General features: G+C 46.1%; 1 protein-coding gene across 1 annotated transcript in view; it reads right to left on the bottom strand.

Moving 5' to 3' along the window:
- Positions 1-22,247, bottom strand: part of P2RY6 (pyrimidinergic receptor P2Y6) — a 44,086-nt gene extending 21,839 nt beyond the window's left edge. Inside the window, exon 1 of the mRNA XM_072993445.2 lies at positions 22,153-22,247. The gene's annotated coding sequence lies outside the window, so the exon portion shown is untranslated. The remainder of the gene's footprint in view (positions 1-22,152) is intronic.
- Between the last annotated feature and the right edge of the window lie 2,866 nt (positions 22,248-25,113).

The following is a 25,113-nucleotide window of genomic DNA, read 5'->3' as shown; positions in this document are numbered from 1 at the left end:
AGAGGTTACTGACACACCAGGTGAAAACTTCCTGCATTTCTCCACCGATTTCCCCCCCACGGCTTTGTTCTCCTTGCAGGTGCTTCTAAGCAGACGCCTCCCTGTCCATCTGACTTGTATGCTGGGCAGAAAGATCCGGGATTTCCCCACGCAGGTCCCTACTTGCAAAAAGAGGCTGGACAGGCACAGCAAAAATGCATTGTTCGGTTGATGGCTTGGCCGCTCCTGATCTCAATCAGCTACGTTTGGGTAAAGGGAGACCGCAAGCAGTCCTGTTGGTTCCTTGGGAGAACCTGCAAGGAACTTGATCTCACAGGTCGTTCAGTGATCGACGAGACAAGCGCTGTTCGAGTTTCTAAGACGCAGAAAGCGATATTGCAAAACCTTCCTCAAAGGTTCAAGTCCTCGGGCGTAGCAAAAAGAACACACAGCACAAATCAAAAAACAAAACAAAACAAAAACAGGTGGAAAGTGCAAGTCTTCCTCCTTACGCCACTCAAGACAAATAAGGTGATTATAACTCAGCTCAGCAAAGAAAGCAAATTACAGAGGAGCGGCTGATTTGATCTGCAACAGCCTCCTTATCAACACTGAAGTTTAGGTTTTCCCGCAAAAGCTGGCATCTTAATAAACATGTTGGTGTTTAAAGGGTCACGGAGATCAATTCAAACAGGCGGTCTCTTAGCTACAGTGCGGGAAGTTGCTTTTTTTAAAGTCATGAGCCCAGGCCTCCAAACGTAATCCGCACAGTGGTATAAAAGTGTGCTGCTTTTGTACCACCTCGAAGCACTTTCTGAGCAGTTTACAATTTAATGATCTATTAATTACACATTGGCTCACCCTCCAAGCTGGGTACTCAGTTTACCAACCTCGGAAGGATGGAAGGCTGAGTGAACATCAAGTCAGCCACATGAGCCCAGGATCAAAAAAATCAGGTCTTGAGCAGAGTCTTCACTGCAGTACTGCAGTTTAATCACTGCCCTGTGAGGTTCTTTAAAGATGCAGGCATCTGTTTTCAAGCTGTTCAAAACTCTCCCACAGGGAAAAGGGTACCAAAATTAGGGCTAAAAGAAAATACTGCAGTTTTATGACTTGCTGGGTACAAAGAGTCCTAACAACAAAATGGGACGTGATCAATTTCTGCAAAGTGAATATTCTTGAGGAGACCTACAGACACATCAGTCTTAATGAGATTTTTTTTTTTACTTCAGCGGAAACACAAGCCAACAAGCATTTTTCTCTTAATGATTTGCTTTCAAAACAAGCAAGATTGGTCTTTTCAATTTGTAGGAGCTATTTTAAATCTTGGAGGTGTTTAGGGTCACTTGTTTATGCATGGAGGGGAGGGGGAACACATTTTCATTTTAAAAGAATCATTGTCATGAGAATGGCTGACGGTTGAATTCTGAAAGATCTCCTGTATGGAGAATTAGTGCAGGGAAATCGCCCCAGAGGGAGACCACAGCTGCAACACAAGGAGATCTGCCAGCGGGGTATGAAGGCCTTAGGAACGGACCTCAACAGATGGGAAACCCTGAACTCTGAGCGCTCGGCCTGGAGGCAGGTGGTGCATCACGGCCTCTCCCAATTTGAAGGGACCCTTGTCCAGCAGGCTGAGGCAAAGAGGCAGTTACGAAAGCAGCAAAATCGGGGAGCTGGACAGGGGACAGATGGTGTTTGTCTTCAGTGTGGAAGAGATTATTGCTTCTCGGCCACACTAGATGCTGTTCCAAGTACCCCATACAGAGCACGTTACCATAGTCTCTTGAGACTGAAGGATGCCTAATCTCTTAAAATAATAATAATAATAATAATAATAATAATAATAATAATAATAATAATAATAATAATAATAATAATAATAATAATAATAATAATAATAATAATAATAATAATAATAATAATAATAATAATAATAATAAATAAACCCATCCAAAAACCCTTTGCCCAAACCTTCCCAAATTAGGCCCAGAGCAAAAGCAGATGTTCTGCTACATCTGTGTAAAATTTTGGACTGATCCAAGTGTGTGTGTGTGTGTGTGTGTGTGTGTGTGAGTGTGTGTGTGTGTGTGTGTGAGAGAGAGAGAGAGAGAGAGAGAGAGACTGGTAAAGTCACTCCTTAAATACCTCACTCACCTTGAAAGCCCTATTAAGGTTGCTGCTATGTCAGTTCCAAATTGACAGCATGTAAGAAGAAACTGATGCTTTCGAATTGTGGTGCTGGAGGAGGCTCTTGAGAGTCCCCTGGACTGCAAGGAGAACAAACCTATCTGTTCTGCAGGAAATCAACCCTGAATGTTCACTGGAAGGACAGATCCTGAAGCTGAGGCTCCAATACTTTGGCCATCTCTTGAGAAGACTCCCTGGAAAAGACCCTGATGTTTGGAAAGTATGAAGGCAAGAGGAGAAGGGGACGACAGAGGATGGGATGGCTGGACAGGGTCTGAGAAGCAACCAACATGAATTTGGTACCAAACTCCAGGAGGCCGTGGAAGACAGGAGGGCTTGGCGTGCTCTGGTCCGTGGGGTCACAAAGAGTTGGACACAACTTAATGACTAAACAACAACACAAAGGATTCCATGCAGAACAGAGATGCAACACTTTTATGAGTTTAAAAGCAAAGCTCTGAATTTATGCAACTTTGCAATGAACTGCATCTCACATGACGGCTCCACTCAGGCAACTAAATGCAAGGAACACAGGGGTACCAAACCCTTTGCACTCATGCGGAAGAGTAATTTCTCATCAGTAGAGCTTGCGAATCAGGGATCCGAGAAGCTGTCATTCCCCAAATGCCCTCTTCTAATATTAAGAGCAAGGAAGCCCCTTGTATTCTTCCTTTCCCTCGGGTCTCCTGGCTCTCCTCGCCTGGTCTGGTCACCAGCGCGGAAGCCTCTCTCTGACGCTGCATGCAGACAGTTCAAACAAACTCTCAAACAAACCAAATTTGCACATCAATTCAGATCAGGAGCACAAACTGCTTCTGTCTAGATTGTTTCTCCTTAGGGAAACTTAAAGCTGCCTGGTACCCAAACCCTGAAGCCAGCTGCCTGAAATTCAGCAGGCTTCATCTCTTCTTTCGAGTCTACTACATCTTCAGAATCCGTGTATCATAGTAACTCACAAAAGTTCTAGGATCATAGACTGACTGAGTGGAAAGGGGCCTATAAGGCCATCCTGTCCAACCCCCTGCTCAGTGCAGGAATCCAAATCTAAGCAGATCTGACAGATGGCAGTCCAGTTTTCTCTTGAATGCATCCAGTGGTGGAGCGGTCACCACCTCCCAAAATCGTTGTTTCCATTGTCGTACTGCTCTAACAGTTAAGAAGTTTTTCCTGATGTTCAGCTTAAATCTGGCTTCCCTTAGCCTGATCCCATTATGACATGTCCTGCACTCTGGGAGGATGGAGAACAGATCCTGCCCCTCCCTTTCAAGCATTTGAAAAGTGCTACGTAGCCTCCCGCCATTCAGTCTTCTTTTCTCAAGGGTAAACATGTCCAGTTCTTTCAGCCTTTCTTCATAAGGCCCTCGTCGCCCTCTTCTGAACTTGTTCCATTTTGTTAGCATCCTTCTTGAAGCGTGGTGTCCAGAACTAAACACACAAGACTCAAGGTGACGCCTAACCAGTGCTGAATAGAGGGGGACTAGCACCTTGTGGGATTTGGAGACTCGACTTTTGTTAATGCATCCTAAAACAGCATAGTCCTTTTTTGTGCAACCAACTGGGCCTCCAAACTGAAATGGGGACTGCAGTGAGGTGTCAGGCCCTATAAAATACACTTTGTCTCTCCTTTTGACTCACTTTGCCATGACTAAGCCGCAGTGTCCCACATCCAGGCATGTGCAAAATGCATCCTCCATCCTCTTCCCTGTTGGACAGAGCATCCCTTCTGCTTTCTTCCTTCTGTGATTAACAGAACACACACATCCGGCAGCTGATGGTCTGGCAGGCAGGCAAGCATCGCACCCTGCCAAAATATGCCCCCCTCTCTCAAGTTGGATTTCTCCTCTTTTGCAACAGGGAACGACTCTTCCCTTAATGGCTTTACTGCTATTAAAAACTGGCATCATCCCCTCGGGGAGGGGGAGAGGGACTGCAAACCTCAGCTGATTATTGATTTATTGATTCTCCAAGCAGGGGAGAATCCATTACGTGCCGAGCAGGCAATGGCAACACTCAACCGCGTAGCCAGGCTCCCGATGCAAAAGAAACCACAACGGCCGACTTGTTCCAGCATTCACCAGAGACATGGTTTTTGTGGTAGAAATTCCTGGATTCCCCGATGCAGCGATCAGACTGCAAGAGACTTTCGCTGGAGGGTTGCATTAGCCCTTGATTTTTCTGCAGCTACTCCAGGATTTCAGCCAAGAAGAACATCAGCAGCTATTTTCCCCCCGGGGCTCACTGGGGGGGGGGGGACGGGATGAGACAATTTTACCTGTCTGTCTGAAAACCCTAATCAGGAAGCGAAACCACTCATGGTAGGGAGATAACTGCTTTGTGAAGAAAACAGCTTTTACAATATTTGGGTCTTTTTAGCTTAGAGAGGGGGAAATACCAATGATTCTGTACAACAGAATGTTATCAATGTGATACAGCTTGGGTTCAGGATCTGTGAAGGACCATATTACCCCTTATGAGCCTTTTCGGCTTTTATGGAGAAAGGCGGGAGAGGAATATTTTAGATAAATAAATAAGATCTTCCGGAGAGGCCCTTCTTTCGGTTCCACCACCTTCTGAAGCTCACTTGGCGAGGATGCAAGACAGGGCCTTCTCGGTGATGGCCCCCAAGGCTTTGAAATGAGCCACCCCGAAAAGCCAGATTGCCCCTCTGTCCCTCTTTCCCTTCTGTCCTCAGGGTAAAACCTTCCTCTTCGGGCAGGCTTTTAAGCACTCCGTTATCTCAGGAACGCTGGTTTTTTAACTTACAAGTTTTTAAAATGTTTTTAAGTTGTTTTTAAAATTGATTTTTTTAAAAAAATCTTAATATTTGCTTAATTGTTTTAAAATACGCTCTTTATTGTGTGTTTTAAATTTTCTTATTTCACCTGGGGTGAGCCACCTTGGTTTCCCCCTATGGAGAGAAAAATTATAAAAATAATTTAAATCAATCCACCAATGGCTTTCCAATTCACCACGGCCAGGGCAGGCTGGTAACCGCTATCTTTGGTGGGGCAGCCGGAAGGCTGGCAATGGGGGGGGGGGAAGATGGGAATTTGAATCGGCTCTAACGTTTTCCTTCCTGCCGACCCCAAACTTTCTCTCTGCCCGTTGGCTCATTCATGCGGATTTGACTCAGTACCTCTCCTTCGTACGAAGACATGCCAGAGCAGACCGGTGGGCTGGCTGGTGGCAGGTATTGAGTTCAGCAGACTTTTAACATTAATCCATCGTTTAAACATTCTGCTTTCAGCTCAGTTTAACATCTACAGATTGATTTTTGAATTTAACGCTGTATTGGTGATTCTCTATACTGTGTCCTGTACGGTTTTTTTTAAAAAAAATTCTGTATATTTTGGGATCTTGTTTGTATCACTGTCCACCGCCCAGAGTGACCGTTTAGTCAAGGGGGTGGTCTAGAAGCCGAATGAATGAATGAATGAATGAATGAATGAATGAATGAATGAATGAATGAATGAATGAATGAATGAAAAGGTGGGCCTGGAGGAGGAAGCTCGCTTGGTAAGTTCTGCTTCTAAAGCTATTTGCCCCACAGCACAGAACCTGTGAATTTTGAAATTCCGCTGACGTCGAACCCTTTCCTGCCATTTCCAGGAAGACAGTCCTGTTTGCTTGGAGCAACAAGAATATACAAGAGACTTGTGGCCTCCTAAGGATGCCCTGGTTTCTCACACACTATCCCATGGGTTGCAGTTCCTACGAGGCCTGGAGTCCCCTGGTTGGGGTAGCTCCGAATCTACTCGGCCCGTTTCACGAGACTCCCTTCCCTGGATCTGTCTGTCTGCCAATGGAGACAAGAGGTCTGTTTTAAAAACATATCATCCCATTTAGATCCGGCTCATAAATGATCTGGCAGGAAATAAAAAAAGGTAATCTTTGTGGAGACACAGGTCTCTTAGCTTGCAACACAGGTGCCCTGCCAGAAATTTTGACGGGACTGTAATTGTAGAAGAATTTCCCACACCAACGGAGTCTGAGGTACAAGACAGGAGTTCACAGATCAGCGATGCTAACTCGTTCAGCCGTGTGTCCGGCTTCTCGTCAAGCAAGCTTTCCTTTGGCGACTCTCTATCTGAGCGGGAGGGTGACTGGGATTGTTCAGCCCCGTACTGCTTTGATTGCGTTTTTGGGGTTGCTTATGTTTTTAGCATAGCATATGTTTTGATCCTTTTTAGTATTTGTATACTCACTCTTGTTAGCTTTAAACACTGTCTTTTAGTTGTGTAAACCTACTTGTGTCCTTTTTAAGGAGGAAGGCAGGTTAAAAATATTGTAAATAAATAAATGAGAGGACTTCGACTCTCCTCCCCATCTTCCTGCCGCACACACTGTGTTTAAAGCCCCGCCAGGCATCTGTGTTCAGTTATTAACACCAGGTAAAACCTGAATTCCACGGTCAAAATCTGACAGTGCACCTGCATTGTCTTCCACATAACTGCACTTTCGGACACGCTCTCTTTCTCCGGAGGCCCTGGTGCAGATGGGTGCGGCTACAGTAAGGAGGGAAGGCTGTCAGCTTCGCCCGGTGGAATCCAAACCCTTTGGCTGTGCTCTTGGAAGGTTGCAGAGCAATGAGAACCAGCCCAACGGGTGGATGGCCTGATGGGAGAAACAGGTTAGGTGCCTCAAGAGGAAGGAAGGAAGGAAGGAAGGAAGGAAGGAAGGAAGGAAGGAAGGAAGGAAGGAAGGAAGGAAGGAAGGAAGGAAGGAAGGAAGGAAGGAAGGAAGGAAGGAAGGAAGGAAGGGAGGGAGGGAGGGAGGAAGGAAGGAAGGAAGGAAGGAAGGAAGGAAGGAAGGAAGGAAGGAAGGAAGGAAGGAAGGAAGGAAGGAAGGAAGGGAGGGAGGGAGGGAGGGAGGGAGGGAGGGAGGGAGGGAGGAAGGAAAAGAAAGAGAGGGAGGAAGGAAGGAAGGAAGGAAGGAAGGAAGGAAAAGAAAGAAAAAGAGAGAGAGAGGGAGGAAGAAAGAAAGGGAGTGAAGGAGTGAGAGAGAGAGAGAGAGAGAGAGAGAAAGGAAGAAAGAAAAAGAAAGATAGATTTCTGTAAGTTCTTTCACAAATGTTTACAAGAATTACGACCAGCCTAAAATATTATAAAGGGTGACCTATCTGCAACCTTAAGGGTGGTTTCTTAGACTGTTTCCAGAAAATGTCCTTGGCATTTCATGGCTTTTGATGGCTGTCATTCTAATGTTTTCCTTATGGTCTCTGTGTTCTGTTTTTGATAGCTTTTATATTTCTATTGAAGGGACGTGGTGGCGCTGCGGGTTAAACCGCAGAAGCCTCTGTGCTGCAAGGTCAGAAGACCAGCAGTTGTAAGATCGAATCCACGCAACGGAGGGAGCTTCCGTCGCTCGTCCCAGCTCCTGCCAACCTAGCTGTTCTAAAGCATGCAAAAAATATGAGTCAATACTGTAAATAGGTACCAACTCGATGGGAAGGTAACAGCGTTCCGTGTCTAGTCGCGCTGGCCACATGACCATGGAAACTGTCTACGGACAAACGCTGGCTCTATGGCTTGGAAACAGGGATGAGCACTGCGCCCTTGAGTCGGACACGACTGGACTCAATGTCAAGGGGAACCCTTAACTTTACCTATACAGTATTTCTATTGCAGAGTTGCATATGCATATAACAATGTAATTACACAACCTGAACGGCAGGCACTACAGATTATTTTTTTCAAATCAAAAGGAGCAGAACCTTGCTTTTTTTTTTGAAAAACAAGAGCAGGTTTCTCAGAATACTCTGCTTGGTATCAGGTGTTCTAGTAGAGACAAGGGGTGACCATAGATCCGTGGCGTGGATTCAGCCTGAAGATTGGTCTTGCCCTCCGTGATTTTGATTGGGTGAATTGATGTGATGGCACAGAATGTTCAGCCAATCAAGTACCTAACCAGTTGCCAGTCCAGATCCAGTATAAGGAGAACAAAAGTTGTCAGCTGAATTTTCTTCTTCTTCTTCTTCTTCTTCTTCTTCTTCTTCTTCTTCTTCTTCTTCTTCTTCATCATCATCATCATCATCATCATCATCATCATCATCATCATCATCATCATCATCAGGTGTTCTAAAGTTAATTCTGACTTATGGTTTCCAGGTACAGCAGGCTCAGAACTGGTTTCCCCTTCCCTTCTTCCAGGGGCATCCCTAGGATCAATGTGCAGCTGGCCCAAGGCCACCCAGGCTGGCTTTGCTCCCAGGGAGACCCAGTGGGGAATCGATACCTAAATCACTGAGCTTATCCACCTAATTTTAAAGAGAGGCACTCCTTCTGAAAAAGTTGAAACTGGGTGATGGTCATAAATAGTATTTCCCTCCAAGGTTTTTTATGGGGGGGGGGAAGGTTAGATTCAGTGGAAATGGGCATTTAGGATGAAAGCCGAAATCCTGTACATGCAGTATTTATTTTCACACGCAACCTACCCTTGTTCTGCTGCTTTAGCAGCATTAAATGTTTCGTTTATTATCGAGTCAATATGGGAAATGGTACTATTTCAGGTATTAAGCAATTTTAAATAAAAAGCCTTAATTTTGTACGAGCAAATTTGTGAATTCTCACCCCATCTTAAAGAGAAAACAGCAAACTGCTGCAACACATATATAAAAATCCAGAAGCCACAGAGCCGCTCCCCCCCCCGAAAAAAACTGTTCCTCTTGTGAAGATGGCAGCACCCACAGAAATGTACGTATCTTGGATGTGAATATTGTGTCTGTCCCTAGTATGTGTGCAGGAATTCTATAGCTCACATTTTACACAAATCTCCACATAAAACAGAATTTCGGCCTCTCTTCCAAAGCCTGCCATTCACTTTGAAAGAGAAACATATTTCAACTGACTGGTTTATTTTAGATTCTGCAAAGTTTTCAATTTTGCTAATGGATTTCCCCCCGCCCCCATTGGATAAATGGAAAATGTATGCTTCCGGGGAAGAGAAGAACGTTTCTCCCTGAATTTTCAAGCATTTCACATCTTTCACAACCCTGCAAGAGCTGCTGGCGACAAGAATAAATTTTGCTTGATGCCGAGAGGCTAACATGAAAAAGCAGTTGACAGAAGAACGAAAGAGGAACGTGGAAGGGAGAAGAAGGTCAGAGGCGCAGACATGACTACAGGTTTTTTGGGGAACGATAATTGTGCTTAAGGTCAGAGGGGATGTGGTTGGGTTTTGGGTTTTTTGTTTGTTTGGAAGGTTGGCCAGTTGACAGGATAGTCAAAGGAAGCACTGTTGTGTCTACTGTCATGCTGTTAAACTCTAGACCAGTGATTCCCAACCTTGGGTCCCCAGCCATTTGTGGACTAAAAATCCCAGAATCCTTCACCACTAGCTGTGCTGGGCAGGATTTCTGGGAGTTGTAGTCCACGAATGCCTTGGGAGCTGACCCAAGGTTGGGAACCACTGATCTAGACCAGGACAGTAGGGTTTGGCCAACAGTACTGGGACTTGGCTTAAGGATGAAGGGTCAACATGGCCAAAGTTGTAGGAGGCCAGTTACAGGAAGCACGGCCTAATATGACACATCAAAGTAAACGAACTGGCTTTCAAACCACGAGAAAGCGGAATGGATTCAAATCACAAGAAAGGAGATTTTGAATAAACATCAAGAATTTGTTCCTGGCAGGAAGGGCTCAACAATGGAATGGATTCAAGAATGCAATGGACTATCTCACAACATTGGAGGGGAGGCGCATCCGTTAGTGATGCTTTAGTGGTGGGTTTTCTGCATTAGCAGAGGGCTGACGAGATGACCCTTGCAGTCATTTTTAGCTCTAGAGCTCTAGAATTTTTTTAATTATTTGATATTAAAACTAAAATACAAATACACCAATAACTGCATACAATACAGATCAGAATATCCCCACCTGTGCCACCTTGACCTTTGGGACGAGGTGACCAAAAGTATCCATTTATAACCCTTTTCACCCCATACCGCTAAAAAAAAAAAATACATTGATCCCTTTGCTGGCCTATAGCCTTTCCCCTTCAAAAAAAATAATAATTCCATACCTCTTTGAAATCATTAGACTTTACCATTCCTCTTATTGTCATTTCATGTTAACTTATCGTTATTATTAAGCTCCACATTTCTTTATACCAGTCTTCCAGATTAATTTGTTTGTTGCTTTTCCAATTCTTTTTAAATATTAATCTTGCTATGGTAACCATTATAACAATGAATTCTTTCTCTTCTTTTTTAAACTGATAATTCTTAATTATATTTAGAAGGGCAATAACCAGTGATATCCGAATATCATATCCAATAATTTCTCTAATTTCTTTAAAAACCAGTTCCCATTCTTTCTTTCTTATTTCACATGTCCACCACATGTGCATATAAGTTCCTTTTTCCTTTTGACATCTCCAGCATTGAGATGATATATTTTTATTTATTATATTCAATCTTGCTGGAGCTAAATACCATCTCCATGCTACCTTACAACAATTTTCTTTTATCGTTATAGACATATTCTTCATTATTCTTTATTTGTGACCCTATCTTATTCCCATCCTCTCCTTTAATCTCTTCCTCGAGATCTTCCTGCCACTGGTATTTCATCATTGCTTGTTCGAATCCAGAATGTACTAAAATCTTATAAATTATACTAACTGTTCCTTTTCTTTGGTTTCCTTCTTCTTGATCTTGTCTTTGTTCAATAATCTCCTCAAATTTTGTCCGTTTTCTTATCTCACCTACTGTTCTAGTCCACTCTCTTGCCCAACTTTCCATTTGGAGCATATTCAACCAAGATATCCCCTCTTCCTCCCCCAAAATTTCCTTTATAGTATTTTTATCTTTAGTCTTTTTCATCCAACTCCTTATTGTATTTATCCTTTCTCTATTCATACTTCCTTAAGTTTAATTTTCAGATTTTTGGGGAAACTCAGAACCTCCACCACTTGTTGGAAAGCTGAGAAAAGTGGGCTCAGTATAGATTTATAATTTCTCTATAGCTCTCGAATTCAATGCTTCTCCTTCCAACCTGGCAGAGGAAAGAGGTCGGTGGCACATCCTGTTGGAATGGAAAGCAGCAGGTCCTCTGTTAATTCTGAGCAATGATCTATTGGTAGGCGTAAGTCACGAGAGTCCCTGTATCCTACCGCTCCCAGGGAGAGTCCAAAAAAGCAAGCAGCTGGATTAAAACATATCAACTGATGAGGAGTAGGGTTTTTGCAAACCTCACAGCTCTTGATGGCCCATTCAAAACTACCCTCTGAAATGTTGCATGACGGCAGGGGCAGCTTACAACAAATTTCAGCTTTCCAGTAAAAATCCATTTCTCTCTCAGCTTCTCTAAGGATTTCAGTCCAGCTCAGAGGAACGAGGAAGGCTGAAGAGGCTGCTCAGAAAGCCTCATGAGGTCTGGCTACATGACCCAGCTGGTCCTGCCTTCCAAGGCAAAGCACAGCAATTCTCAAGCAAGGCTCCATAAGAAATTATTTCACTCAAGGTGCCTGGTCGCACCTCTGCATGATTTACTGTACTCTTCTAAACTTGCGCCCTTCCAACCATGTTTCCCTGGACCACGAAAGAAATCCTGCTTCATTTTTCCATCACCCCAAAAAGTTATATTTTTTTTGGTCTATCATTCTACATGCTGGAGAATTCTGGAAATTATAGTCAGTCAGTCTGTCTGTCTTTCACCACGGTAGCGCAAAGAAGATTTCAAAGCTCTGCTCTCTCGTCCCGAAGAACAAGGATTGACAGGATATCAATTCTTGCAAAATAAACCACCACAGCCGCACCTCCTGTTGAATCCAGAGAGGATAAACAGAATAAGCTAGGAAGTTCCTCCACGCAGAATCATCATCCCTCATAATTAACCAGGCGGCGGAATCGAAATCCCAGCTGATTCATTGCCCCTGATTTAAATCGGTTCAACCTTGACATCGGTATATCAGCAACTGATTACTTTGTGCTTGGCTGATTTTGTAGCTTTCTAAGACCCTTTGTGAATGAATCACACATGGAGGCAGCGGACACTAGTGGTTAATCAACACCTCTGGCCTTTTCTTTTTTGCCTTTGTGCCCATTTAAAAATCTGCCTGGGTTCAACTTCCACACACCCCTTCTCTGCTAGATTTCAAAGTGCCCTATTACTTTCACATCCTACAGAATGTTAATTACAGTATTTACTGACTTCCCCCCGCAGTTTAAGGCCTGCAATCTTTCTGGGAAGCAGAAACGAGCGAGGCTGAGACATGATTTCTGCATCATAAAAAGCTGCTGTTTAACCATATACACTAAATTCATGACTCAAAAATGTCCATAACCAAGATGATTGATGGGGAGGCTGCCCTGAGTCATTAAAAAAAGGGCTTCCACCTAATACATCTTGGAAAATATAATTGTACAATGCAATGTGTGTGCGTGTACACACACACACACACACACACACACACACACACACACACACACACACACACACACACACACACACACACACACACACACACACACACACACACACACACACACACACACACACGGGGGAGTGTTGTACAATTACATTTTCCAAGATAGGCAAAATCTTTATCTATGTGTGTGTTTTGCCTAGAGTTTGCCTATATAAAGGAAGCAGCAGTAGGCCGTTCGTCAGATAGGGCCAAGTATGTGATGGATAATAGTTGATAGGGTCAAATATGTGATAGGATATAGTTTTATCAGAGAGGGTCAAATATGCGATAGTGTCAAGATATGCTATCAATCAAGGGCTCATTGCTTGAGCGGTTACAGGAGCTAGCTGTCTGTTAAAGTAACCATGCCTGTCCTATTTAAGTCAACTGCAAATTTATGTATAAAATGCCAAATGTCAAAACACAGTTCTGTTCTGCATGTGTTTTAAACAATAGAAGTTCTTTAATGTTTTTAACAAAGACCAAATGACGGTGTCATTGACGATCAAACTCTCTCTCTCTCTCTCTCTCTCTCTCTCTCTCTCTCTCTGTCATTGACGATCAAACTCTCTCTCTCTCTCTCTCTCACACACACACACACACACACACACTCACACACACACACACACACACACACACACACACGGGAGAATACCACTTTTTTTAAAATTCTGTGTGTGGTTTTTGTTGATCATAATGCTTCAAAACACGGTTTGCAAACTCTGTGTTTGCACCAAACTAACAATACAGGTCTTGGGTTTCGCAGCCCTGATACAGAAGGAGAAAGACTTTAAAAAAAGAAGATACAGGATATCGTTTTGCCTCCCCGTATTCTTTTGACAAAAATGCTTGCGGAAAGGCAAACATTATGGAGAACCAACAGGCAAAAGCCACACTGCAGGCGGCTCAGCCTGACAAAGATTTTAAAAATTAATGAAGTTTTGAATTGTAAGAACGCAAACAGAGGTGAGACATTTGTATTTTTGTGGGTCTGGGTGTATTAGAGGGGGTGCAGATTTGTGTTTTTGGACAACAACCAGAATATATACTGTATGCATAAATAAAAAGAACTAAACAGGACTTCTGGATCTGTTTGAATGATGTACTTCATCGTTAAAATACATATCCACTTCTAAGAGTAACTAAGATTGCCAGTCACTCTTATAAGTGTATAAACTGTTGCAGAGTTTTGAATTTCTAGTTAAACTTCCTTTTGCAGGTGCATAAAAACTCACAGAGGAGAATAGCTTCAAGTTCCACTGGTAATCCACCCCTTTCTCATTAACCGACAGTTACAATCTCAGTAACTGACTCTGAGATGTTTGCAGGTGGAAAAAAATGTTTTATTACTTACGGCTGTGAACAGATCAACAGCTAACAAAACAAACTGACTGACTGCTTTCAGCAGAGGGAAAAGAGCAGCACTCAGCAGAGGGATGGGATTCTCTTTAAATTCAGAGACAGGAAAGGATGATTGGTTAGTGCCGGATAGACTGACAGTCCCTCTCGGCCACGCCTACTAGAGACAGCATGCAAGATTGTAAAAACTCCAACATAAACACCCCACCCAACCATATGTCTCTACGATAAGCAGATACTAGATAGAACATCCAGGAGCCCTTTTTTCTTTAAGAAGAGTTGCCCGTGGGAAGTTTTAATTTGAATTAATTAAGATACTTTGAGCTAAAAGAAGCATGGGATTCAGTAAGTCAGTACTGTACTTGAGAAATGTTTCCTGGGGTAGAACTCTGTTTCAGGGCCACAAAATATGAAATGAGATCTAAGGCAACAAAAAGATGTAAAAAAAATTAATGAGTGAGATTTGAAGATTTTTGAGATGCAATCAGTGCTTGATCAACCGTCATGCTGATGGGCCATATTTAGGTTTTGGACACACTGTGTCCTGCCTTGTCTTAATTTTTGGCCTTGCAGTGATGGAGAATTAAGAGAGCCATCTCCCAAACTATGCTAAAGTCAGATCTTGCCAAAAGTTACTTGGAAAAGTTACTTTGATGAACTGTAGTTCACTTCTTTAGATGCACCCAGAGAAGAGAATTACAGCTACCAAAACCTTTTGCCGGTTAAAGCTTCTTAGGCCAGAATCCTATGGGTAATCCTAATTGAAGTAGACCCATTAAACCCACAGATTTACAGAAGTGTTGACTTCAAATTCAACAGCAGATTCAACAGGTCTCCTCTAGCTGGGACGGTCAGCAGGATTTTGTCCTTAGCCTTCAAGGTATCACAATACTCTTTTGCCCTCCTTTGAGAGGGGAACGCCTCGCGGCCGTGTTGACTGGGCAACTCTGAAAGCAGTCGCTCAAAAAAGTAACTTTCCCTCGCTCTGATAGACTGTAAGTGACGCCTCATGAAAAACAGCATCTGTATTCTTCAAGTCTGGTCTACGTTGGAAAAGGAAATACTGGATAGGAAAACTGGTGTCGTAACTTGGGTATGGTTTTTTTCCAAAGCAAGACCTTGACTGCTGAGGATGCAGCAAAATATTATTCTTTTTTACGAATTATGTCTACATTCTGTCCTTCCCCTTCAGAGACCCAAGGTTATCTATGGGATACACCAGAGTCAGCCCTATCACTGACAGAGCCAGTCGGCCGCCTCAGGCAGCAGATTTGTGATGTCACGATGGGGCGGCAGTTGGTTAACTATTGAGTTACTTCTTATATTTTCCCTGCCAGATCAGAGGTCTTTCTACTTAAAATGCCCTAATTATTTGACTGGTTGGCTGTACCTGGACCACTGAGACCCCCAGTTTCCTGCTCAGCCTCAGGCAGCAAAAATATCTTGGCTGCCCATCAGTTTTACCATTTTATCCTCACCACAAATCCTGTGAGGAAGGTTAACGCTGAGAGGTCACGGACAGTATCTTATCACTAGTCTCAAGCAGAACAGACCCACAGATTCAGTGAGATTTATGTAAGTGTTGACTTCCCATTGGGCCGCTGATTCAATGGGTCTACTTTTAAGTTGGGACGGGTGGAATTTCTGGACCCAGTGAATTTCTGGACTGAATACAAAACAGCTAAGCACACCTCAAGGCGTTACTTTTCGTAAGGAATGATGCGCACAACAAATTACTTCCAGGAAGCCAGGTTGTTATTAACGTTAGAGATGGGCACGGATTAAAAAACGAACTCCAAATTTGTTCAAAAATGGCTACTTTGTCAATTTCTATTTGTACTTGTTTTTTCTACATCCAAGCTCGGAAAAGTGTCTCCCCCCCCCCATTTCCAGACCGGGAATGATGTGTCACGCTCGCATTGAGTGTGTAGCGCTTGTGCAGGGGGTGTGTCACTACACGAGCGCAGGGGTGTCCCCAGCCCCCCTGCGCATGGAGCTTGCTCCCCCCGCCTGGTTTGCGGCCCCAAAAAGGCTGGGGACCACTGCTTTAGGGAAGCCGTAACAGAACACCGACAAAAAAACCCTTTATTTGCCCCAGAGTGCATGCTATTTATGATGAATAGATTTAATTGAAAACATCTCCCAATTAGTGCTTTCAGAACGATTCTCCGAAAAGTAATAGGGTTCTAAACCATTCACGTTGTTCTTGGCGCTGACCTGCATCGGAAGCGCAAATAGCAAAGCGGCAATGATAGTTTTCCTAATGATGTTGGGAAGGAAAAATGTGGTGCATTTCTTGCTTGCCAATGGGGATTAACATACACATGTCCTTCAGTACATAAAACCTGCTCATTATTCGGCACAACTCCGGAATCCAGACCCGCAAGATGTGGGTTTTTTGGTATTTACACATTTTCTGTTGAATGATTTTAATCAACCATTTTCCCGACCTTCAAATAAAAGATCAGTGAAGAGCATAAAGTGGCTGCATGCTAGTCTTACGGTAAATGAGGCCGAGAGGAACGAATGCAACAATCAGGGCTTGGAAAAGTTACTTTTTTTTACTACAACTAGAACACCCTGGCCAACATGACCTGAGCTGAACTTTACTGTAATTTATAGCTTGGCTAGTTTATAATTCACTATATGTCTATCTTGGTGATAAATCTGCCATTCAGTGAAACGCTGATGATTTGTTTATCTGCTGTGTTTGTTAACTGAATTATTGCAACTTATTTATTTGTAGATAGCTGGCTGAATCTAAGGGACGTGGTGGCACTGCAGGTTAAACCGCAGAAGCCTCTGTGCTGCAAGGTCAGAAGACCAACTGTCGTAAGATGAAATCCACGCAACAGAGTGAGCTCCCGGTGCTTGTCCCAGCTCCTGCCAACCTAGCAGTTCAAACGCATGTAAATGCAAGTAGATAAATAGGTACCACCTCGGTGGGAAGGTAAAACGGCGTTCCCTAGTCGCACTGGCCACGTGACCACGGAAGATTGTCTTCGGACAAACGCTGGCTCTATGGCTTGGAAATAGGGATGAGCACTGCCCCCTAGAGTCGGAGACAACTGGACTCAATGTCAAGAGGACCCTTTACCTTACCTTTAGCTGGCTGAATAACTCAGTGATGTAGGTACTTGGTGCAAAGCCAGAGGGCTGGGAGTTCAAATCCCCCACTGGGCCTCCCAGGAGAAGAGCCAGCCTGGGTGGCCTTGGGCCAGCGGCACAGTCCCAGAGCAGCTCCAGAAGAAGGGAAGGCTAAACTACTTCTAAGTCTTCTCTACCTGGAAAATCTTGGAAAGGGTAGCCATTAAGTTGGAATCAACTTGATGGCACACAATACATACATAAATTGATTTGCAGACGTCCCTGTATGTAGCTTATCAATTTGGTCTTATACAGAATCACGAAGTTGGAAGGGGCCTGTCAAGCCACCGGGTCCAACCCCCCTGCTCGAGGCAGGAATCCAAATCAAAGCAGACCTGACGGATGGCGGTCCAATTTCCTCTCAGATGCCTTCAGCCTTGTTCCGAAGCTACTTCAAAGATCATAGAGCAGGAAAGCAGCATTTAATAATACCAGCAACAAGAAACACTCAGAGGATGAGGAAAGGTTGTGTGTGAGAGGAAGCATCAGCACCGTGACATACATTATAACAAAAGTGGCACTGTAAAAACAATCTCCGTAAACTCGTCTAGGACCTGTCAAGTTCAGACCAGAGCTGTTCAACGGTGTCATCTCTTGCCTCAGACTGGGGCCGGCTGTCCTTCATGACAGGTTTATAAACAGAGGCTGGATGGCAAGCTATCAGGGATGCCGGGTGACTGACTCCTTATCAGCCAGAATCCTGTTGGAGATTTATGTCTGCATAATTTATGTCTAATTTATTTATGTTTTAAATTTGTACACCACCCCATTAGTGCAACACACTACTCAGGGAGGTCTACAGTCAGATTAAAAAAAGAATAAAAATAAGTCAAATAAAAACAACATAAACCACACTCAAATAACAGCACCAAGAGGCAGAAATTGCAAAATAAAATGTAGCACTGGCCTATAAACAAGCAGAGGAGCAGAGGAACACCAGAAACAGGGTTGACACAAAAATCTCTTTATAAAGCTGTGTTTTTAAAAGTCACCAAAATTTTGGTGTCACAGCAGAGAAGGAGCTGCTTCTGGGGGACAATTTCCTGGCTTTCCTAAAAGTAGCAACCCGGACGATCATGGCCCGGGAGGACCCAATGGAGCAGGCAGATGCATTTGGGAAAAGATGCTCCAGCATGCATAAGGGAAATCTTGCCCTCCAAGTGGCAAATTGCCCACTCATCAGTAAGTTGCTGGACGTGTTCCTTGCAACTTGGGGGATACATAATGGTGCAATTGGAGACATGGCCAGGAAATGCTGCCAGCCATGTGCTGCCAAGACGCAGGTGATTCCCATTCTGGCAGCACAAATCGCCAGCGGGAATCCGGCCAACAGATTCACCCCTCTGAGACCTCTTCTAGTGCTCCAATCCCAGCAGTCTTAGGATCCGATTCAACAAATCCAGGAAAAAAAAATCTTCCTGGGCCTGCATTTTTTTGACGCAAGATGCTCCCTCTTATTACAACCAGCAAAGAGACAACAGGTCCTGCACAGAGGCTGAAGGTAGGAAAACTGGGGAGGGAGGGAAAGCAGAAGAATGGGTGCCCCTGGAGAAGTGCCCGAGGAAAGGCCAGCGGGGAGCAGGAAAAGCTTGGGTCGCGAAAGGTGTAGACGTGATACCGGCTAGGACTGCTGGTACGTCTTGGCCAAAAGGAGGCTTCCGTTTAGATTCAGAGCCTGACACCTCCAATACCAAGAGACACTCAGGGATCAGCGTTAGAGACTCACAAACAGAGACACCAAAGATCCACAGACAAGGAAGAATTACGGCGACAACATAAACATGCTTCTGGTGCCCTCACAGGCAAACTTTAGTCTGATGGTGGTTGTAGGTTTTTTTGGGCTGTTGTGCCGTGTTCCGAAGGCTTTTTTCCTAACGTTTTGCCATTCTTGGTGGCTGGCATCTTCAGAGGACAGGAGCTGGAACTCTGTCTGTGCAGTTGTGGGATATCTGAGTCCAGAACTTTCAACTATCCCACAAACTGAACCAGAACACAGACAGAGTTCGGACTCCTGTCCTCTGAAGATGCCGGCCACAGAGAGACTGGCGAAACGTTAGGAAGAACAACCTCCAGAACACAGCCCGACAGCCCCAAAAGCCTACAGCCACCATCGGATCCCGGCCATGAAAGCCTTCGAGAATACATCAAACTTTAGTCCACTTGCAAAATCCACCCCATATTCACACACACACCAACTGCTGTTCAAGATGAAAAGAAGTTTTGGACAAAACTTGCTTTTAGAGGATGATGCACACGGACTGGGGGGGACCATGGCCTCTGCTTTGCAAGACCTGAACAGAGCTGTCCAGGATACAACCTTTGGGAGGTCACTAATTTGCGGGATCGCCATTAAGTCATAAACGCCTTGACAGCACATCACAACCACATACCTACCTTCTCTCTCTCTCTTTCCTGGAAGCAAAACATGCAGCCCGGCCGAAAGAAAAGGCATCTACAACGAACCATGTTAATGCACTAAAATTCTAGTTTGTTAAGATGCAGGGTTGCCAGGAGGTATAACAGACCCTTGCCTTGGGCTAAGCCCCTGCATCGCCAAATAAAACCAGCATTTAAGTCTCTCACGATGGGAACTAAATAGGAGCAAAAAATGCGTTGGTAACTGTTTTCTTTAATTTGATGTCATCCAACCGAAGCCATTTTCGCCTGCCCCGAAATCCATGTTGATACTTCTATTCCTGCTTAAACTGCTGTTATAAATAATATCCCCTCCTACCCAGACACCGAGACATATATGGTCATTCCAAGATAAAGACACCCTTTTGATTTTACATCAAGCCAGAAAAAAAAAGAAAGAAGGCAAAATCTTTGTGGCCCTTTAAAGACAACCTGCTACATTTTAATGTGACCTTTCGTAGACAAGTCCACTTCCTTTTGATTTTAATTTGGTTTGAAAGATGGTCGCTGCCTTACTTGACCTCACACCGTCCAGATGTTCTGGACTACAAATAACACCACTGGGGATGATGGGCATGGCAGTCTAACACCTGCAGAATGGCTCGCAGCCAAATTATGGCCAACCTGAGAAATCCAGGCCAGAACCTGAATTTATTTTTTAATATAAATGTAATGGTGGGTTGGTGGGTGTGCAGGCACATGGACAGTACAGGCTGGGTTGCCTTTCTTCTCAATTGTGGGTCAGAGAAATTGTGTTGGATAAGTTTGGGAAAATAGCCCCTGGAAATGAATTTCACTTCCGTCACCGTAATCCCAATCCATCAGAGGCCAAGAACTTTTAAGTAAAGCTGGTTAGGATCAGCTTTCCTGAGATTGTGTAACTTGGCTTCTAAACACAACCCCCCCCCCCGGAGGTGCAGAAATTAGTTTGGCGATCAAGTAGCACCTTTTATTATTTTTTTTTCCACAGAGCAGAAATAGACCACACAACGCTGCCTTATGTCAGATCACAGAACCACCACTGGAGAGGAGCCCCAAGTTCATTTAACCCAACCCTTTTCCAACGCAGAAGGTCCCCAAGTGAAGTGAAAAAGGGTCACCCAAGCTGCCACGCACGGATCCAACCGCCTGCCCGTTTAGCGCTTTAGCTGAGAGATGCCCAACCACAGAATTAATCTAAAATATTTCGACTCTGCCTTTCTCCTTTAAGAGGACCTAAGGTGGCTTACATCATTAAAAGACAATATTTAAAACTAACAATGGTGAGTATACAAATACTACAAAAAAAGGCCAAACAAAGGCTGCTCTAAGAAATGGTAAACAAAAGCGCATTCGAAGCAGTCAGCCACAATCACCCATTGAAAACTGTCACTCAGAAAGCCGGTCACTCAGGAAAAGCTTGCCCCGAAGAGAACGGTCTTGGCCTGCTTGCGGAAGGACTCCAGTGGGAGGGAGTTCCACCGTCTCCAGGAGCAGCCCCATTAGAGGTGCCTGTGAAGGTGGGGAGACTGAGAGGAAGGCCTCCCCTGAGGATCTTAGCCTTTGAGCAGGCGCCTAAAGCACCATGCGGTTCTGGAGAGAACTTGGGGTGAAGCCGAGCTTGAGAGCTTCCTAGGTTAGAATTTGATTTGTGCTCCGAAACGGATCCTCAGCCTGTAGAGCTGCTGAAAATGGGGTGGGGGGGGGAGAATGATGTGGTCCCCGTGTCCGGTCCAAGTCATCAGTCCGGCTGCCGTGTTTTGGACCCTCTGATGCTTCCGGCCACTTTCCAAAGGCAGCCCCAGGTAGAGGGCATTACAGTAGCCCAGCTGCCCTATCACTAAAGCCTGTGTCACTGTGGCCAGGGCAGACCCCCCCCACCCCGCAAGGGCCAGGAGAGCAGCTGGCACACCGGTTCCCCCCCCCCTTTTGGGCTCTTTTTCTTTTTTTCAAAATGGGAGATACCTGCAAGAGAGTCTAAAATGGCTTTTTTTTGCGGGGGGGGGGGTCAAAGCAGATACCAAATGGGTTCCAGGAGAGTCCGGGCTGTACCTGGGGGGGGGGGTTTGGCACAACGGGGCCTTCAACCCCCCCTCCCCGTCACCAAAATGCAGAGCCGGGGGGGGGGGCAACGGTTCTTAGAAGGGAATCCGGCCGGTGATGGGGAGGAGAACAGCCAGCAGCCAAACACCCCCTCACACAAAAATCTTTCTCCTTCGCCCCGTCCTCCCCCGAGCGTCGCCCCCTCACTTTCCAGGTCGCTTCGAATTCAGCCCTCGCCGCCTCGCCTCGGGCAGCGCGGTGGGGTGGGTGGACTACCAAGCCCAGAATCCCCCCCTCCCGCCTTGAACTCGCACGGAACTCGCCCCGCCGAGAGGACGGCTCGCCCGGCTTTGGCACCGACGTTCCTCCCTGCCTGCTTCTCGCGGCGCTTGGGGACGCTCTCCGTGTCCCACCCGCCCCCCCACACGGCCGCTTATTTTTTTTTTTTTTTACTACAACGCCCAGAATCCCCCCTCTGGCAGGGTTCGGAAACACTCCCCCCCTTTAAAAAAATCCCCCCCACTACCAAGACCAGAATCCCCCAACCCAGGGGTTGGTGGTGGGGTGTTTCCCCGGCTGGGGAGTCCAGGCCCCCCCCGCCGGAGCCCCGGACGGCGCCGCGACCCGCTCGCTTACCTGCCTGCCCAGCCAGGGCGCGACCCGCTCCGGCCCGTCGCCGGCGCCTCGGACTCCGCCGCCCCGCGCGCCCGGGGGAAGCCTCGGCCGGGAGGCGGCCACCGGGAGGGCGGACAGGCGGGAGGGCGGACCCGCCTCCGGGCGCCCCGGACGAGTCCAGCCCGGCCCGGCGCCTCCCTCGCCTCCGATCCCCCGCCGGAGAGCCGGTGCGTGTGCGTCCGCCTCGAGATCGCCGGCTGACTCGCGAGGAGACCTCGGTCGAGGCGGGCTGCTGCTGCCGCCCGCGGGCGCCCTGCTGGGTGGCGGTGGGCGGCCTTGCGCGGGGGCGACAGGTGCTGCCGAGGCCGCCCGTGCTCCGCGCCCGCCCGAAGCCAGTCCCGCGCCTCTCCCTGGGCGCGCCAGCCGGGAAGGAGCCCCGCCGGAGGCAGCCAGAGGAGGAGGCCCCCCCGCACCCGCTGCCCTCTTGTCTGGTCGGTCTCCCGGGAAGCAAAGCCCCCGGGGAGGATGATAGTGATGATAATGATGGAGCCACTCGGAGAGGCCGGCGTGCTGCGCGGACTGGGCTGCCCGAACGGCTTCTCCCGGGAGGAGGACCTGGGGAGTCCGCCGAGCTGCGAGGTCCAAACTCAGGAGGGGACCCCCAGTTTGCGGGCAACCCCGGCTGCGGGGGGGTGTACGGGGGTGTTGGTGGGGTGGCCTCTCCGGACTCCTCAGGAGAAAGAGACGGACACCGGACGGCGTGGATTCTGCCTCCCCCTACCTCCAGCCATAGTCTGTCCGCGGGGGCGCATTTATGGCTTAAGACCGACCACCCCTTTTCCCCCTACTCTCCGCCCTCTGCTTCCCTCTGTTGCTTGGAGAATCCATCCAGATCTCCCCAGAGATGGGCAGTTTGCCCTACCTCCCCCCCCAAAAAAAACCAGAGACACCCTCCTCCCTTATCTCCCTTGTCTACTGTTAGCCACTGCTCTAACCTTGATCTGTCACTCACCGTACAAAATATTGGAAGCGGCTCTACTCCTGAATGGGCCATTAAGTGCCATTAACCTTACCAAAGGCCTGCTCCTTATATATTAATCCGGTCTAATCCAGCTGCCTGCATTTTTGGACTTGCGGGTGGGATGGCCTGGCTAGAGGAATGGCCGTGATAAAGCACCGGTCACTCCATTTCCAGATTTGCTAACAAGCATCAGCAGGGAGCCTCTCTTTGCTGCTACAGCGCTATGTATTTCACTCCACTGGTCCAGAGACGCCTGAGTTTCCCAGCTTGTGCATTTCTGCGATCAGGGCTATTATTCATGCACTCATGCACAAGCCTCCCCTACGGGAGTCTTCTCCTGCCCCCTATGCAGACGGTCCCCTCATGTCTCTGCCGGTCCTTCTGCGGTTATACTGGTTTAAAAACAGAAAGATGTGGTGAATCATAAGGAAGAAAAACCTCCAGAACACAGCCAGACAGCCCGAAAAACCTGCAACCACCATTGTCTGTGAATAGTTCGGTGGTTTAGGTCTCTGGCTGCGGAGCCAAAAGGTTGGGAGTTCAATTCCCTCACTGTGCCTTCTGGGAGAAGAGGCAGCCTGGGTGGCCTTGGGCAAGCTGCACAGTCTCTGGACACCCCAAGAAGAAGGAGGGAATGGGAAACCACTTCTGAGTACTCTCTACCTTGAAAATCCTGCAAAGGATTGCCATAAATCAGTCAGAATGAGGAGGAAAGCCAGAAAAGAAAAGTCAACACATCAAAAAAAAGGGGGGGGGAATGTAGAAGATTATTATAATATGGGAATTTTATAAGCTCTCTGCTGAAAGGATGTTAATGTCATCTTGTAAAATGCCATGTACCTTGATGGTGCCGCATTTATTAATACCTAATGACAATGTAATCCTAATTTTATTATATTTGATTGATTCTTAAATATTTGTTTCCTGGCTTCTAAATCAGACCTCCTGAAAAAGATGACCAGTATTACAAATACCGTTTAAAGCAATCATAATAATTCAACAATCAGTTCATAAAAAAATTATCTAACTTAAATGTCAGTCTAATTTTAAGCATCAGCTATTAATATCCAGCACTGCATAATGATAAGAATAGTAATTATAACACAAGATATGCATTAATAGTGAATAGGAAAGTTTTCAAAACACAGCATTGATTAAAAGCGACATGGGAGAGTTTTAATCACTGGCCCTATATATATCTTTTGAAAAGAGGGGCTAAAAATATGAGGCCACTGCTTAATACGATGCTTTTCCTATTGTATTCAAGGCCCAGGGAGCTGCAAAGGTGGGGCAGCCTTCAAATAACTTGATTCCAAATTGCTTATGGCTTTAAAAGTTAATGCTAGACTGCTAGTTTGGACCAGTTAGTTGCATGGAGAATTTCAACAGCTCCACCGGCTACCATTCTGTTTCTTGGCCGAGTTCAGAGGGTTGACTGTGGTCTACAGAGCATAAAGGTCTGGGCTATCTGAAACACTGGATTCTCCCAAGCGAGTCTGCCCAGGCTCAGAGGAGTTTGGAAGAGACTAATCCTGCCAGCTTCACAGGCACATTTAGTGAGGGTGCAAGACGGGGCCTTCTTGGTGGTCTCCCCAGAGACAGGGCCTTCTCAGGGGCCTTCTCGGTGCTTCTCCGGAGACGGGGCCTTCTTGGTGGCTGCTCCATAGCTCTGGAAGTCTCTTCTGGGAGTGGCTGGACCGGCCCCCTGCTGGTCATCCTTCCCATGACAGGCAGAGGATTTGATAATTCACCGTGTATTTTAATGAAAGGATTCTTAGTAGACTAGTGCAGTACTGTACCCTTTTCTTTTTAAATGACTCTGTTTTAAGCCACTTTTAATTCATTAGGCTGGTCTCCTTTGGGGATGTTTAGGGAGGAGGTTCCCCATTCAAACTATTGAGCTTACCGCTGTGCAAGGAGGGCCTTGATAGCGGCTTGCATGAGATACAGAAAATTCCAAC

Source organism: Pogona vitticeps, chromosome 3, assembly GCF_051106095.1.
Source record: "Pogona vitticeps strain Pit_001003342236 chromosome 3, PviZW2.1, whole genome shotgun sequence".
Classification (NCBI taxonomy): domain Eukaryota; kingdom Metazoa; phylum Chordata; class Lepidosauria; order Squamata; family Agamidae; genus Pogona; species Pogona vitticeps.
Note: the sequence above shows the minus strand (reverse complement) of the source record. Positions and strands in the feature narration are given on the sequence as shown.